The 15,742-nt window shown below is 40.2% G+C and overlaps 2 pseudogenes; both read left to right on the top strand.

Moving 5' to 3' along the window:
* Positions 1-15,742, top strand: part of LOC138855398 (cytochrome c oxidase subunit 1-like) — a 53,137-nt pseudogene that overhangs the window by 34,870 nt on the left and 2,525 nt on the right.
* LOC138855383 (zinc finger protein 84-like) overlaps positions 12,594-15,742 on the top strand; it is a 225,488-nt pseudogene continuing 222,339 nt past the window's right edge.

The raw sequence follows: 15,742 nt of genomic DNA, 5'->3' as shown, positions 1-15,742 counted from the left end.
AAGTGTGGATGTACTGAACTGGGAGTAAGTTTAGATCTTTGAAGAGTGGGGGGGTGTGTTGCCAGGGATGGGATTTAGTGATTATTCTTACTGCAGCTTTTTGTTGGGTTATTATTGGCTTTAGGTGTGTTGCTGCAGTTGATCCCCAAGCACAAATAGCATAGGTGAGGTATGGATAAATAAGTGAGTGGTATAGTGTGAGAAGGGCATTTTGCGGCACGTAGTATCGTATCTTGGAGAGGATCCCAACCGTTTTGGATACTTTTTTGGTTATATGCTGGATATGGGTGCTGAAATTCAGGTTGTTGTCAAGGTATAAGCCTAGGAATTTGCCCCCATTATTTCTGGTAATTAGAGTGTTGTCAATCTTAATGTTAATTTGTGCATCTCCTGCTCTGCTACCAAACATAATATAGTAGGTTTTGTCAGTGTTAAGCGTAAGTTTATTGGCTGTCATCCAAGTCGATATTTTAATCAGCTCCTCATTCACAATGGTGTTGAGGGTGGCAAGATTAGGGTGAGAGATGACATAAGTCGTGTCATCAGCAAAGAGAATGGGTTTCAGGTGTTGGGATACGTTTGGAAGGTCATTGATGTATATGAGGAAGAGCAGGGGACCAAGGACACTTCCCTGCGGAACTCCAGTATCAAGTGGCCGTGTTGCTGATGCTGTGTCTTTAATGGTGACGTACTGATACCTATTAGTAATGTAAGATTTGAAATAAGCAAGCGCATGGCCTCTTATACCGTAATGGTCAAGTTTGTGGAGTAGGATGTCGTGGTCTACTGTGTCAAAAGCTTTTCTTAGGTCAATAAAAATTCCTAGTGGATATTCCTTATTTTCCAATGCTGTGTAAAGCAGATCTAGCATTTTTATGATTGCATCATTAGTGCTTTTATTTTTCCTGAATCCAAACTGGCAGGGGTTGAGTATGTTTTGAGCCGTTATAAATGAATACAGTCTCCTGTGCACGAGTTTCTCAAAGATTTTGGATAGCAATGGTAAGTTAGATATTGGCCTATAGTTGTTTAAGTCTGTAGGGTCACCACCTTTATGTATTGGTGTAACCCTTGCCATCTTGAGTAGTTTCGGGAAGGTGCTAGTCTCTAGTGACTTGTTAAAAAGTAATGAAATAGCATGCGAAAGGACATGGGCCGCTCGCTTGTACAGTAATGGTGGGACATGAGACAGATTCCCCGAGTTATTTTTAAGTGACTTTATAATCTCAATGACTTCCGTGGGCTCAGTTAGTGCAAGATAGAAGGAATTAGGGAAATTCCCATCTAGGTAGTCCCCGGCATGGGCATTGGTATGTGGGATTTTACTGGCGAGATTAGATCCTATGGTTGAGAAGAAGTCGTTTATCTTGTTAGCTGTGTCAGTGGGATGTAGTGGTGTTTCATTAGGTTTAGTTAGGACAATATTCTTGGTTTTTCTCAGTTTGTGGGTCCCTAGAATCTGAGAGAGTGTTTTCCAGGTCTTTTTTATATCTCCTCTAGTGTCTGTGAATCTACTGGAGTAGTATAGTTGTTTGGCTTTTTTTATTACTTTGGTGAGAGCTGATGAATAGTGTTTAAGAATATCTTTGTGTATTAAGCCCTGTCTATATTGCTTTTCATATTGGTGTTTCTTGTCAATGGATTTCAGAATGGTGCTGGTTAGCCATGGGCAACCAAGCCGTTTGTTTGTGATCTGTTTTGTTTTTATAGGACAATGTTTGTTGTATAGTCTAAGTAATTTGTTAAGAAAAATGTCTGTCCAGTCATCAATACCATTGGCCTTGGAGAATTCTGTAGGCCAATCAACAGTCTCTAGGTCAGCTGTGAACTTCCTTACTGAGGCCTCGTCATGGAGTCTAAATGAGACTTTGTTGTATTCAAGTGGTGGTTTACTAATGTTTGTCAGGAGGAAGGTAGGGTAGTGGTCTGTAGTGCTATCTGTGATTATCCCTGATTTAAGGGGGGCTAGTATATTGGTCCATATGTGGTCTATTATGGTTGCACTTGTCTCAGTGAGCCTGGTTGGTTTAGTTATTGTTGGTATGAGAAGTGTGTTGTTCATATTGTTGATGAAATCAGTTACAGGCTGATCATCTAGTAAGCCAAGGTTGATGTTGAAGTCTCCAGCTAAGAGAAGGTGGTGCTTATTCATTTGTCTGTTTGTTATTAGTGACTTTAATTTCTCACTGAAATTTGGGATGTTTGTGTGAGGTATCCGGTAAATGGCACCGATTGTTATAGGCGTCTTAAGGTTTTTTACAGTAAAATTAGCAAAAATGTATTCCCCATATTCATCACTAAAGCAAGTGGTGCTAAGACAAGATAATTGGTTAGAGTAATAGATTGCAATACCACCCCCAACTTGGTTTGGTCTGCAGTTGTGAATTGCTGTGTATCCTGGTAGAGGGTAGATATCTATTGTGTCCTGCTTAAGCCAGGTCTCAGTAAGAATAATGCAGGAGAAGGGTGTCTTTAGTGATTCAAGGAGTGCTAGGAGGTCATCATAGTGTTTGCTTAAGGACCTGATGTTGTAGTTAAGTACTGATAGACTTTTAGCATTGTTTAGGATAGTGGTGGCTTGTGATGCTGTGTAATAAAGGCAGTTACTTTCCAATAGGTTTTGATTGGGTGTCAGATTATGGAGGTTTAGATCAGGGTCAACGTGATCAATCATCTTCTAGGTTTAAATTATGGTTATTTATATCCTGAGTTGTGTGTTGAGTTCTAGTACTGATATCTGTAGTGGTGGGAAGTTTGGACAAGTATATAGCTAGAGTATTTTGGTCATGTAGGGTATAGTCACTACTACACATAATGAAGTTGATGTTGTCTATGTGTTGTGCTGGAATGAACTAAAGTACAACTAGGTATAAACTAGTAATATAAAAATACAAATTAAAAATAGAACAAGACTCTAGCATCCAGCCTGTTACTGGGTTTTCGTAACAAGTAGTCAGTATCCTTGTCCAATTATCCATTAAAATTCAGTATGGTTCAATAGTGCTTTAGGATTACAACTGGTAGGCTACTAACTAGAGAAATTAAAATTTAATAAATTTATTAAGTAGTAAGTTGTCTAGAGGTATATTATCAAATTAAATTAATTACAGCAATCAAAATAAAATCAATCTCTCGAGTTCAATATTATTGTGCTGAAAGCACATATCACATTTATAATTCTTAAGTACCGTCAGGTACATTAACATTTAATAAGATATTACAAATATGTACAAGTGTGTGTATGCGTGTAAGTGCTCTTAAGTAGTTAGCTATGTCTCAAGACTCGAATAAGACTTAAACAAGTGACTGACAAAGTCCTCAAATAAACTAACTTCTTGACCGACTGGCAACCCGAACAGTCTGCTTGAACAACAAAGAATGCTAAGCCCAATAGCAATGCAATATCAAGCGACTGCGACACAGAATCAGGAACTGGGAAATAATATAACGACACTAAGTAGGGACCATCTGCAGATCCTCCACAAGTTACAAAATTCCCATAAAACTGAATCTACGTTCAGCATAGGAAAAACTGTGACTGTGACAATACACAGGAACCAGTACAAAATTAGGTCAGAAGCTATAGCTACGGGACCTGAGATGTTCAGAGTGTCTATGTGACACACAACCTCAGTACAACGTCGAAAATCACAAAGTCTATACAATGTTCTGTGAACAAAGTTCTACAGAACTAACAAGAATAATGAGACAGACAATCTGTCCAACCAGCAAGCGAGTCTCCAGCAGACTGAATACTTCACACGAGGTGAGGACACCCCCCCTCGATCACGTGATAGCTACGTGGACAACTGCAGCTCAGAAGCCGGCAGTATAACGAGCGACAAGCGATAATTACAGTAGTTTGACAATCAAGACTAACTGAGCACATTTTATATACATCCTAACAACATAAGCTAAATAACAATATAACAGTCAAATAATAATATAAAGTCATACATTTACGATTTAGCTATTATCGCAAATATAAGCAATATAAAATTAAATGAAAAGGTAATATACATTACATATATACATAATAATCATTGTAACCCATTCAGGGGTTGCAACACCCCCCCCCCAACACGACAGAGGGTCGCACTAGGAGTTACATGAATGTCTTTTACATTATTTCTGGTTACTCATATCAATATTATATAATATAAAAATTAAACATTAATCAGAGTCTCTCTTGTGCCAAGCACCTCTACAATTTCACAGCGTCCGTCACTAGGATATGTCCCCAGTTCTAGGGCAGTACACAGTATCGTTTCTCTGCATACTCGTGATTATGTACATCAGTGTAGAGACAGGATAGCGCTGACAAGGAGGGCACGTTGAGGCTCGATCATAGTAGAGGAGACTGCATTCCACTCTTAAGTAGTGGTGGTGGAATGCGAGGCAGTATGAACATCTGAGTATGAAACAGCTTAAGGTGTGTAGTGAGGGGGGGGTCTGCGGCAAGACAGTGTTGCGTCACGCAGTACATCACCCGCACCACACTACTCACTCAACACTCAGCTTGTCTCCTCCTCACACAACATTACTGTGAATATATAAATATAATAATTAGACATGACATGAGTATATATAGTTAATATGGGCTGGAGGGATCAAGTTACTTTACTGAATTTGACATAGCAAGTAACAAAAGGTATTTGGGCATAAAATTACGTTAATTTAATGTAACTGATAATTATTAAGGACGAGACAGAGCGTCAGCAATTACATTACAATGACCACTTATGTGTTTTATGCCAATAGAATAAGGTTGGATTCTGAGGGCCCACCTCATGATCATAGCATTCTTACTCTTCATGGTGTTAATATAAGTGAGTGGATTGTGGTCAGAAAAAACGTTAATTTTAAATGGGGAAGTGCCCAAATACACGTCAAAATGTTCCAAGGACACCACAAGAGCTAGAGCCTCTTTCTCAATAGTGGCATAATTTTTCTGGTGTCGTTTAAGCTTAGATGAATAGTAACATATAGGATGGAGAATATCAGTGGATGTTGACTGTTAGAGCAGCACAGCTCCCACTGCATAACCACTCGCATCTATATGTAAAAAGAAGGGAAGATTGAAATTAGGACTCTTTAACACAGGAGCAGAGGAAAGCAAGTGCTTCAACCTTTTGAACGAGTCTGAACAATCTCTAGTCCAGATGAACTGAACTTTGGTACTAATGAACATAGTGAGAGGTGTAGGTGGAGGTGTGTGCGCTGGCTTGCCTGTCACTTGACACACGTGGCAATGTCGCACATGATCAGCTACTGTTTCCTTCATCTTTGGCCAAGTAAAATGTTTTGCCAGTTTACCGAGTGTCTTCTTGACACCCAAATGTCCTCCTATGGGACTATTGTGAGCAAAATCAATGGCTTGTTCACGAAATGTAACTGGTAACACTACTAGATTCTTGACTGTGGTGGAAACACTATCAGCTGACAACTTACATGTGTTTTTCTCCATCAGTACACCATTACTATAATAGTAACAATTATCGAGATCCTTTGCTTCACTCTCAGTAACTGCTAAATCTCTCAGTCTTTCCAGTGACTGATCAACAAACTGATCCTTGATTAAATCATCATGAGTTAGAAATTTAACGTCAGTTGTGTCCTGACTAGGTTGATGACCGGGGGGAGTCAGTGTTAATGATCCTGGGCGCAGAGCGTCACTAAACAACATATTCAAGCCCAAATCATTGTCATCAACTAACTCAACAGGAGACAAGGATGGTTGTTGTATCTTTGACATAGCTCTAGTAATTGCGCTGAGAGGAAATAAAATAGGTTTCTCTCTACAAGCTTCAATGGCATAATTATCATCAGTGTTATTATCAATCACAAGTGGTTCTTTACATATACCAGCATGAAGGATATCGTTCCCTATCAACAAGTCCACTGACCTGATGGGAAATACACCACTGGATATACCCACTGAAATATAACCAGTATAATAGCTTGTTTCAATATATACTTTGTGCAGAGGCACTTTTATAACAGCCCCTCCATAGGCTTCTAACAATACATCTATCTTGCAATAGGTATCGTCAGTTATGGGCAGTACATCTTCTCTTAATAACGTGAGATAACTGCCAGTGTCTCTGAAAGAAATTATCTCAGTTAGATGTGATTCGTCAAATCCTATTCTGCCTCTTGAAAAGTAAGGACTCATCGCTGAACGAATCTTTTCGTCAGATACACTTTCTGACGCTAGTCATCTATCCTGAGTAACATTATCTAAAACAGTAGGATCAGAGGCATTGCTAGGCTTTTGGTGTCTTTGTTGCATGGAAGAGGATACGACTTGAGTGGGGGCGCCAGCCGCACGACTGTTTCTCGTATCTCTTTCTAACTTATAGCAATACTCTCTAGTATGTCCTTTTCTGTTACAATAGGTACATTTAACTTTCTTCTTCTCGATACCAGATTTCTGTCTAGCCACAGAGACAGATTCAGGATTGTGAGTTTTCCTGGTAAAGGTACGAGAAGTTACAGTAGCAGGTACATCAGGCCGGCAATGAGCAGCTGATTTAGGTTGCCAACTTCTAGGACAATTTTTAGTTACCTTGTTTCTGTGTGTTTTAGTACGTACAAGTTTGTGAGAAATCTCGTAATTGTCTGCTAATGCTGCAGTTTCCAGAATATCTGAGGTAGTATGATCGATCAGATATTCTTGTATGTCAGCAGACATACAGTTGTTAAACTCTTCGTGTAGTAACAACTGAACAAGACTGTCGTAGTTGGTACACTTAGCAGCTCTAGACCATCTCTCAAATGCAACTTTTTTCTCACGAGCAAACTCTACACAAGTTTGATCTTGTCGTCGTTGTAACGTACGAAATGCTCTTTGATAACTTACAGGTAACAAGTTATATGTCTCTAGAATAGTTTGTTTGACAGCGTCATAACTAATGTACTTAGCAAATGGTAAAGCAGCCGTACAAGTTTGAGCTCTTCCCGTCAAAGCAGTATGGAGCAATGTTGCCCAGTGCTTACGTGGCCAGTTCATAGCACGAGCCTGGTTCTCAAACACATCAAAATATGTGTCTAAGTCACTTTCAAAAAACTTAGGAACCATGGATGCAGCTTTCTGCACATTAAATGTGTCCTGTGATCTATCAGTCTGTTGTCTTCCCAGACGAACATTTTCTCTCTGGAAATCTTCTTCGTTCAATTTCCTCTGTGCCTCTATTTGTGCAGTCTGCAACATAAGGAGGCGTTCAAACCTCTCAAACTGTTCCTGAGAGATAGGACCAGTGGGTAATGGAGGAGTAGGGAAATTAACATGGTCTGGACGGTCCTTAGGTCGGACACTTGGTCCAGCCGTCTCTAGAGTGTCTAGATCTGGTCTAGGATAAGTAGATACAGGTGTAGTATACACTGTACTAGTATTAGGCTGTGTCATACTACCAGCTATACTCTGTACTATAGTGTCAGTGAAGGAAGGAGAGAGCGAGAACGGATCTACACTAGGCTCAGACACGAGGCTCACTTCTGCTCTAGTTGCTCTTTCTTCAACTTCAAATAGAGCCATACTTCCTAATTGTGACACTAGACTTTCTGAATCTGAATCATAATCAGACATCTCTGTATGAGCAGGAAACAATATATCATTAATTAATGCTCTGACAGTTTCAGCGGTGTAATTCCTGTTATACGTCACACCGAGATATTTGGCTACTTGCCAACACGTCTGAAGTTTTAATGTACTTAACTCAGACAAAGTCAGAGTATCAATTAACTGTTTCACTTTGGCATACATCACGAAAATAATTGTACTACGAGAGAGTGATTATGGGAAACTATAATCCTAATAGGAATTTTAGTGTTGGTTGTCTTAGAGTTAGAACTCATAAACAGTATTTCCATCTCCTTGGATCAAGAGACTCAGTCAGGTACATACATCCACCTGGTATGTTGTACAAGACTAAACTCAAAGTCTTCAGATTAGGAAAGTACTCAAAGTGTTTGATCATAGATTCACTAGTATGTCAAACTGGACAATTTCTCCAACACCTTGGATCAAGAACATCCCGGACAGGCCCCCATTTGTTACAAAAAACGCGATTCTAAAAGCTTAGAGATCTCCAGTGAACACTAGAAAGGACTGCCCTTCTAGCATCCAGCCTGTTACTGGGTTTTCGTAACAAGTAGTCAGTATCCTTGTCCAATTATCCAATAAAATTCAGTATGGTTCAATAGTGCTTTAGGATTACAACTGGTAGGCTACTAACTAGAGAAATTAAAATTTAATAAATTTATTAAGTAGTAAGTTGTCTAGAGGTATATTATCAAATTAAATTAATTACAGCAATCAAAATAAAATCAATCTCTCGAGTTCAATATTATTGTGCTGAAAGCACATATCACATTTATAATTCTTAAGTACCGTCAGGTACATTAACATTTAATAAGATATTACAAATATGTACAAGTGTGTGTATGCGTATAAGTGCTCTTAAGTAGTTAGCTGTGTCTCAAGACTCGAATTAGACTTAAACAAGTGACTGACAAAGTCCTCAAATAAACTAACTTCTTGACCGACTGGCAACCCGAACAGTCTGCTTGAACAACAAAGAATGCTAAGCCCAATAGCAATGCAATATCAAGCGACTGCGACACAGAATCAGGAACTGGGAAATAATATAACGACACTAAGTAGGGACCATCTGCAGATCCTCCACAAGTTACAAAATTCCCATAAAACTGAATCTACGTTCAGCATAGGAAAAACTGTGACTGTGACAATACACAGGAACCAGTACAAAATTAGGTCAGAAGCTATAGCTCGGGACCTGAGATGTTCAGAGTGTCTATGTGACACACAACCTCAGTACAACGTCGAAAATCACAAAGTCTATACAATGTTCTGTGAACAAAGTTCTACAGAACTAACAAGAATAATGAGACAGACAATCTGTCCAACCAGCAAGCGAGTCTCCAGCAGACTGAATACTTCACACGAGGTGAGGACACCCCCCCTCGATCACGTGATAGCTACGTGGACAACTGCAGCTCAGAAGCCGGCAGTATAACGAGCGACAAGCGATAATTACAGTAGTTTGACAATCAAGACTAACTGAGCACATTTTATGGACATCCTAACAACATAAGCTAAATAACAATATAACAGTCAAATAATAATATAAAGTCATACATTTACGATTTAGCTATTATCGCAAATATAAGCAATATAAAATTAAATGAAAAGGTAATATACATTACATATATACATAATAATCATTGTAACCCATTCAGGGGTTGCAACAGACTCTCACTTGTAATTGCACTAAGGTCTAATAATGACTTTTGTGGAGTCTATGTTTTGAGCTAGAGTGAGCTAAAGTACAATAGGTTTAATCTAATAATATAAAAGTACAAATTAAAAATAGCACTAGTCTGTCACTAGTAATTGCACTATGGTCTAATATAGTGAATTTGGTATTGACTATGTCTTGAGGTAGAATGAGCTATGGTACAACTGAATTTAATCTAATAATATAAAAATACAAATTAAAAAATACAAATTAAAAGTAGCACCAGTCTCTCACTAGTAATTGCACTATGGTCTAATTTAGTCTAATAATATAAAAATACAAATTACAAATAGCACCAGTCTCTCACTAGTAATTGCGCTATGGTCTAGTATAGTGAATTTGGTATTGACTATGTATTGGGCTAGAATGAGCTAGAGTAAAACTGTGATTAATCTAATAATATAATAAAGGAACAAGACTCTCAATTGTAATTGCACTAAGGTCTTATATAAGTTGTTTACAAGAATTAGAGTATTATTAGATTTAAATTGACAGGATATAATACACAATTTAAGGTAGCAAAATAATAATAAAAACAAAAGAATTGATAAAAATAAAAATGGCAATGACTTGGTTATAATATGCTAGTAAGATGGTTAGGGTATCGTCTCTGCCCGCTATTTTTCCATCCCTCACAAAGCACTGGTGGATTTTTTGGGCATAGCGCAGTTTTCTTAGCCGATAAAGAAGGTTTTGTCTCGTTTTGGTAAGGCACTCATTGACGGGCAGGAAGAACATAAGTGTCTACCTTGAGGATTGGGAGATCTTGGAGTTCCAGCTGTTCAAGAATGTCAGTGCCACATGTCTGGAAATTTTGTTGAACTATGGTATGGGGCAGAATGACGGTACCACTACAAGAATTGAGGGAATGATGTTTTTCAATAGTGACAGGAACAGTATCGATATGGGAAAGACGAGAAAGCTCATGAGCCTGGGTAGCATTCTGTACGGTGATGATGTGCATACCGCTCTTAAGAGCATGAAAAGAAATATCTTTACCAACATGGCATAGGAGTGCCTTGCCAATACTCTGGTCAGAAAGATAGGCAGTAGAGGAAGTCAGTCGTAAAGTGAAGAATTTAATCCATTGTTCAGTCTGAAACTGAGCGTGGAAAGGTAGTGAAGGATGTGTCGATCGTTTCTGAGAAGAACTAGAAGGTGGAGAAGTATCATCAGCAGGTAATTGTCGTTGGCGTTTAGGCGTGGGACCAGAGTTGGTCCGACGTGGAACGGGTCGGCGATTCAAAAATTGCCGCACCATAGAGGGAGAGGCCGGAAGCATAGTCAGAGGAGAGCGAAGGTCAGATAAATCGAAGGTGTCAGTCGAGGCCTCAGTACCTGAAATGGGTGAGGAAACAGCACCGGCAAGAGGTACAGAGGCATGAGGAGTGTCTGAAGAGTGGTCCAAAGACGAGGCAGGGTCAGAACGGGGTGCGGTATCAAGAAGGGGCCCGGGGGTACCAGGTTCATGGACTAGGGCTGCCATGGTTAGGTTACTTCTTTCTTTTTGTTTTTAAGAAAAAAAAAGAAAGAAAAGAAAATAAAAATAAAAAAAAAGAATAAAAAAAGGGGGGACCGGGGAGGGATAGTTCCTAGGAGGAATGAAAGAGCCAGAAATCTCCCTCCGCACCCAAGAGGACCTCAGCACTGCAAGTAGCGCAGATGCAGCATGGAACCCATGCCATACCCTACCCATCATGCCAGTAAACTAACAATCCGGGATAGCAACCTCACATCTGCCGAGCTACCTCGGTGGACAAAAGAGAGGACGGCCGGAAAGACATTCGCTACCAAAATGGTGAAGAGACTACAGTATCTACAAGACATTTAGCCCCAGTTGAAATCCCCATTAGTGTGGAATCTCAAGATTCACCAATAGATGCGAAAGATGTTTCGTTTTCTTCTAGAAAGCCCCTTGAGCAGTTAGTCAAACCCCACTGCAAAATATTGAACCTGGTGAAGAGGCACTAGGGCTATGAAGGTCGGGACGTATACGTCGCCCACCTAACAGTTTGGAAGATTACTGTCTCTGATATTTTAGAAGGGGGAGATTGTAGTGATACTGCTCCTGTGGGGAGCAGCAGCAGGATAATACTGCACCACCTCTCGGGGCCCTTAACAACAACAACAGCTTGGTGCGTGTCATGGGCGCCAACACATGGTGTGTGATTCTCTTCTCTTATATCCATATATTAGTGATGCAGATTAAATGGCGAGTTTAAATATGTGGCCTGTAGTTATAACTTTTCTCTTGACATATGCAAGACATCACACTTCCTGTAGAAGCAGTTATTAGATGTACTAGTCATTATATTTTGTTGTTGCAGAAGTACTATGAAGATTCTATGTTCAATAAAGCCTAGAGATAAGGCCTGTGTTTCTATCACAACAACTCGCAAACTAGTATTTAGTCACTTAGCCATAATACCAACTTACCTCATAATTTGTAATATTTTAAAGTTAAGAATTAATCTAAGTCTGCCCAAAATGCCTAGCCATGCTAGGTGTTCTAGTGGCCCCCTCTGTAATTAGTATTTTACTACATGTAAACCACACAATACAATACAATACATGTAAACCACACAATAACCAAATTCTGTAAACTCAGCATTGTAATCCTTATAGAGAATAAACTCTGAATTTGAATTTGAAACAGAGCTACAGATGTCCCTCTTAACATAATGATAAACGGATCTCCTATCACAAAGCTCACAGAGGGAAAATTCTTAGGAATCCACATTGATAATAGACTCAAGTTTCAAACACATGTACAACAAATTTCTAAGAAAATTTTCAAGACCGCAGGCATGCTATCGAAGATAGGGTACTATGTTCCACAGTCAGCCCTCCTGGCCCTATATCACTCACTTATTTACCCCTATCTCACCTATGGAATTTGTGCATGGGGCTCAACAACAATAAACCATCTCAGACCATTAATTACCCAACAAAAAGCTGCAGTCAGAATAACAAATTCCCACTACAGGCAGCACACTCCACCAATATTCAAAACACTAAACCTACTCACCGTACAAAATATCCATACTTATTACTGTACCTACTACATACATAGAACATTTAGTTCTGATATAAACCCTCCCGTCAAATGTCTCCTTACCAACCTCAACAGAACACATGACCATAACACAAGGCACAGATCACTCTTTGATGTTCCTCGTGTCCATCTCACACTATGCAAAAACTCAGTGCACATAAAAGGCCCAAAAATCTGGAATTCATTACCTGGGAATATAAAAGAAACACTGTTTATAAATTAAAGTCTCTTCATAAAAATCACATACTCACCCTCAACTAAATAAATACTGAATAATTTTATCTCATAAATGTTTAACCTGTGACCCTATCAATTTTTTTTAATTACATTACCTAACAGAATTCTCCATTCTACTGAATGCTCAGCAACTCAGTAAATGACCATATGACCTGTCTTTGAAATACTCATTTGTGCTTAATTGTTATTTGTTTACTATAATTTTTACCACTGAATATATCATTGCTTAGTTAATCTTAAGTTAATTTTAGCCTGCCCATAATGCTCTGCATATAAGGGGCTCTTGGCATGTTACACTTAACCACTGTATTTCTTTGCACTTCTATGTATCATGTCCAAATTAATAATAAATAAATAAAATAAAAAAATACCATGTTTCAGTTAATGCAATGACATCAAAGTTCCCAGCACATGCTACTAAACGTAGTTCATTAATCTTATTTCTTGCACTTTGACTGTTAACATAAAATATAGTCATATGTTTATTCTACTGCACATTTTTCCTATTCATCTTTGTTATTGCACAAGTATCATTAGATCACTGTAGTTGACACTTTCATAGCACTTGCTCAGATAATGCCCACATAATCAAGAACAATTCCAAGAGTGTGGATTGAGTTGGCAACTCTTTTGTCTCACACAATAAGTATCTGTGGTTCAATCCACGGCAAGGGTAGAAAAATTTGGCATATTTTCCTTACTGATGTATTTGCCTGAGACGGTGGAACACTTCCTACTGTGGTGCCCACGTTATCACTCTGTACGGACTATTCTCCGTGAGGCCTCGCGCACGTTAGGGGTGCAATATTTAGCACTACCTCTCCTTAATGGTGAGGGTTTGACCCTCCAGACCGTCAGGAGATCTTGGTCTGTACCTGCACATTCTTGGTGGCTTCAAGGCACATTAGGAACATTATAGTACGCAGTTATTTGTGCTTCTCTGTATCATGTTCAAATAAATAAATAAATAAATAAACATGCTTCCACTTTAGTCAAGATTGGTTTCCTGGCGCCGGAAGTCAGGGTTCAATACGACGTACACTGTCAGTGGCCCTATAAACAACAACAACAACAACTTGTGTTGTTGGTGGGTGGCTGTGATAAAGTCAACAATAAACAGTGTTTGTGGTGTCTAACACAGGTAAGTAACACCTGCCTTTATTACAATACAACATTCATGTGCTAGATGATACATAGAGAGAGTTTGACCCATGAAATATAGTGTATTAAGGTGCCAGACATGATTATATCTGTGTCTTGTTGACTGTGTTAGTTGCTCAGGTGTTGACTGTGTTAGCTGCTCAGGTGTTGACTGTGTTAGCTGCTCAGGTGTTGACTGTGTTAGCTGCTCAGGTGTTGACTGTGTTAGCTGCTCAGGTGTTGACTGTGTTAGCTGCTCAGGTGTTGACTGTGTTGACTGTGTTAGCTGCTCAGGTGTTGACTGTGTTAGCTGCTCAGGTGTTGACTGTGTTAGCTGCTCAGGTGTTGACTGTGTTAGCTGCTCAGGTGTTGACTGTGTTAGTTGCTCAGGTGTTGACTGTGTTAGCTGCTCAGGTGTTGACTGTGTTAGTTGCTCAGGTGTTGACTGTGTTAGCTGCTCAGGTGTTGACTGTGTTAGCTGCTCAGGTGTTGACTGTGTTAGCTGCTCAGGTGTTGACTGTGTTAGCTGCTCAGGTGTTGACTGTGTTAGCTGCTCAGGTGTTGACTGTGTTAGCTGCTCAGGTGTTGACTGTGTTAGCTGCTCAGGTGTTGACTGTGTTAGCTGCTCAGGTGTTGACTGTGTTAGCTGCTCAGGTGTTGACTGTGTTAGCTGCTCAGGTGTTGACTGTTGACTGACTGTTAGCTGCTCAGGTGTTGACTGTGTTAGCTGCTCAGGTGTTGACTGTGTTAGCTGCTCAGCTGACTGTGTTAGTGTTGACTGTGTTAGCTGCTCAGGTGTTGACTGTGTTAGCTGCTCAGGTGTTGACTGTGTTAGCTGCTCAGGTGTTGACTGTGTTAGCTGCTCAGGTGTTGACTGTGTTAGCTGCTCAGGTGTTGACTGTGTTAGCTGCTCAGGTGTTGACTGTGTTAGCTGCTCAGGTGTTGACTGTGTTAGCTGCTCAGGTGTTGACTGTGTTAGGTGCTCAGGTGTTGACTGTGTTAGCTGCTCAGGTGTTGACTGTGTTAGCTGCTCAGGTGTTGACTGTGTTAGCTGCTCAGGTGTTGACTGTGTTAGCTGCTCAGGTGTTGACTGTGTTAGCTGCTCAGGTGTTGACTGTGTTAGACTGTGACTGTGTTAGCTGCTCAGCTGTGTTAGGTGCTCAGATGTTGACTGTGTTAGCTGCTCAGGTGTTGACTGTGTTAGCTGCTCAGGTGTTGACTGTGTTAGGTGCTCAGGTGTTGACTGTGTTAGCTGCTCAGGTGTTGACTGTGTTAGCTGCTCAGCTGTTGACTGTGCTAGCTGCTCAGGTGTTGACTATGTTAGCTGCTCAGGTGTTGACTGTGTTAGCTGCTCAGCTGTTGACTGTGTTAGCTGCTCAGGTGTTGACTATGTTAGCTGCTCAGGTGTTGACTATGTTAGCTGCTCAGGTGTTGAGTTGCTCTCAGGTGTTGACTGTGTTAGCTGCTCAGGTGTTGACTGTGTTAGCTGCTCAGCTCAGGTGTTGACTGTGTTAGCTGTCAGGTAGTTGACTGTGTTAGCTGCTCAGGTGTTGACTGTGTTAGCTGCTCAGGTGTTGACTGTGTTAGCTGCTCAGGTTAGTTGACTCAGGTGTTGAGCTGCTCAGGTGTTGACTGTGTTATCTGCTCAGGTGTTGACTGTGTTAGCTGCTCAGGTGTTGACTGTGTTAGCTGCTCAGGTGTTGACTGTGTTAGCTGCTCAGTTAGCTGCTCAGGTGTTGACTGTGTTAGCTGCTCAGGTGTTGACTGTGTTAGCTGCTCAGGTGTTGACTGTGTTAGCTGCTCAGGTGTTGACTGTGTTAGCTGCTCAGGTGTTGACTGTGTTAGCTGCTCTGTGTTAGCTGCTCAGGTGTTGTTGACTGTGTTAGCTGCTCAGGTGTTGACTGTGTTAGCTGCTCAGGTGTTGACTGTGTTAGCTGCTCAGGTGTTGACTGTGTTAGCTGCTCAGGTGTTGACTGTGTTAGCTGCTCAG

The sequence above is a fragment of the Cherax quadricarinatus genome, chromosome 92 (assembly GCF_038502225.1).
Source record: "Cherax quadricarinatus isolate ZL_2023a chromosome 92, ASM3850222v1, whole genome shotgun sequence".
NCBI lineage: Eukaryota > Metazoa > Arthropoda > Malacostraca > Decapoda > Parastacidae > Cherax > Cherax quadricarinatus.
Note: the sequence above shows the minus strand (reverse complement) of the source record. Positions and strands in the feature narration are given on the sequence as shown.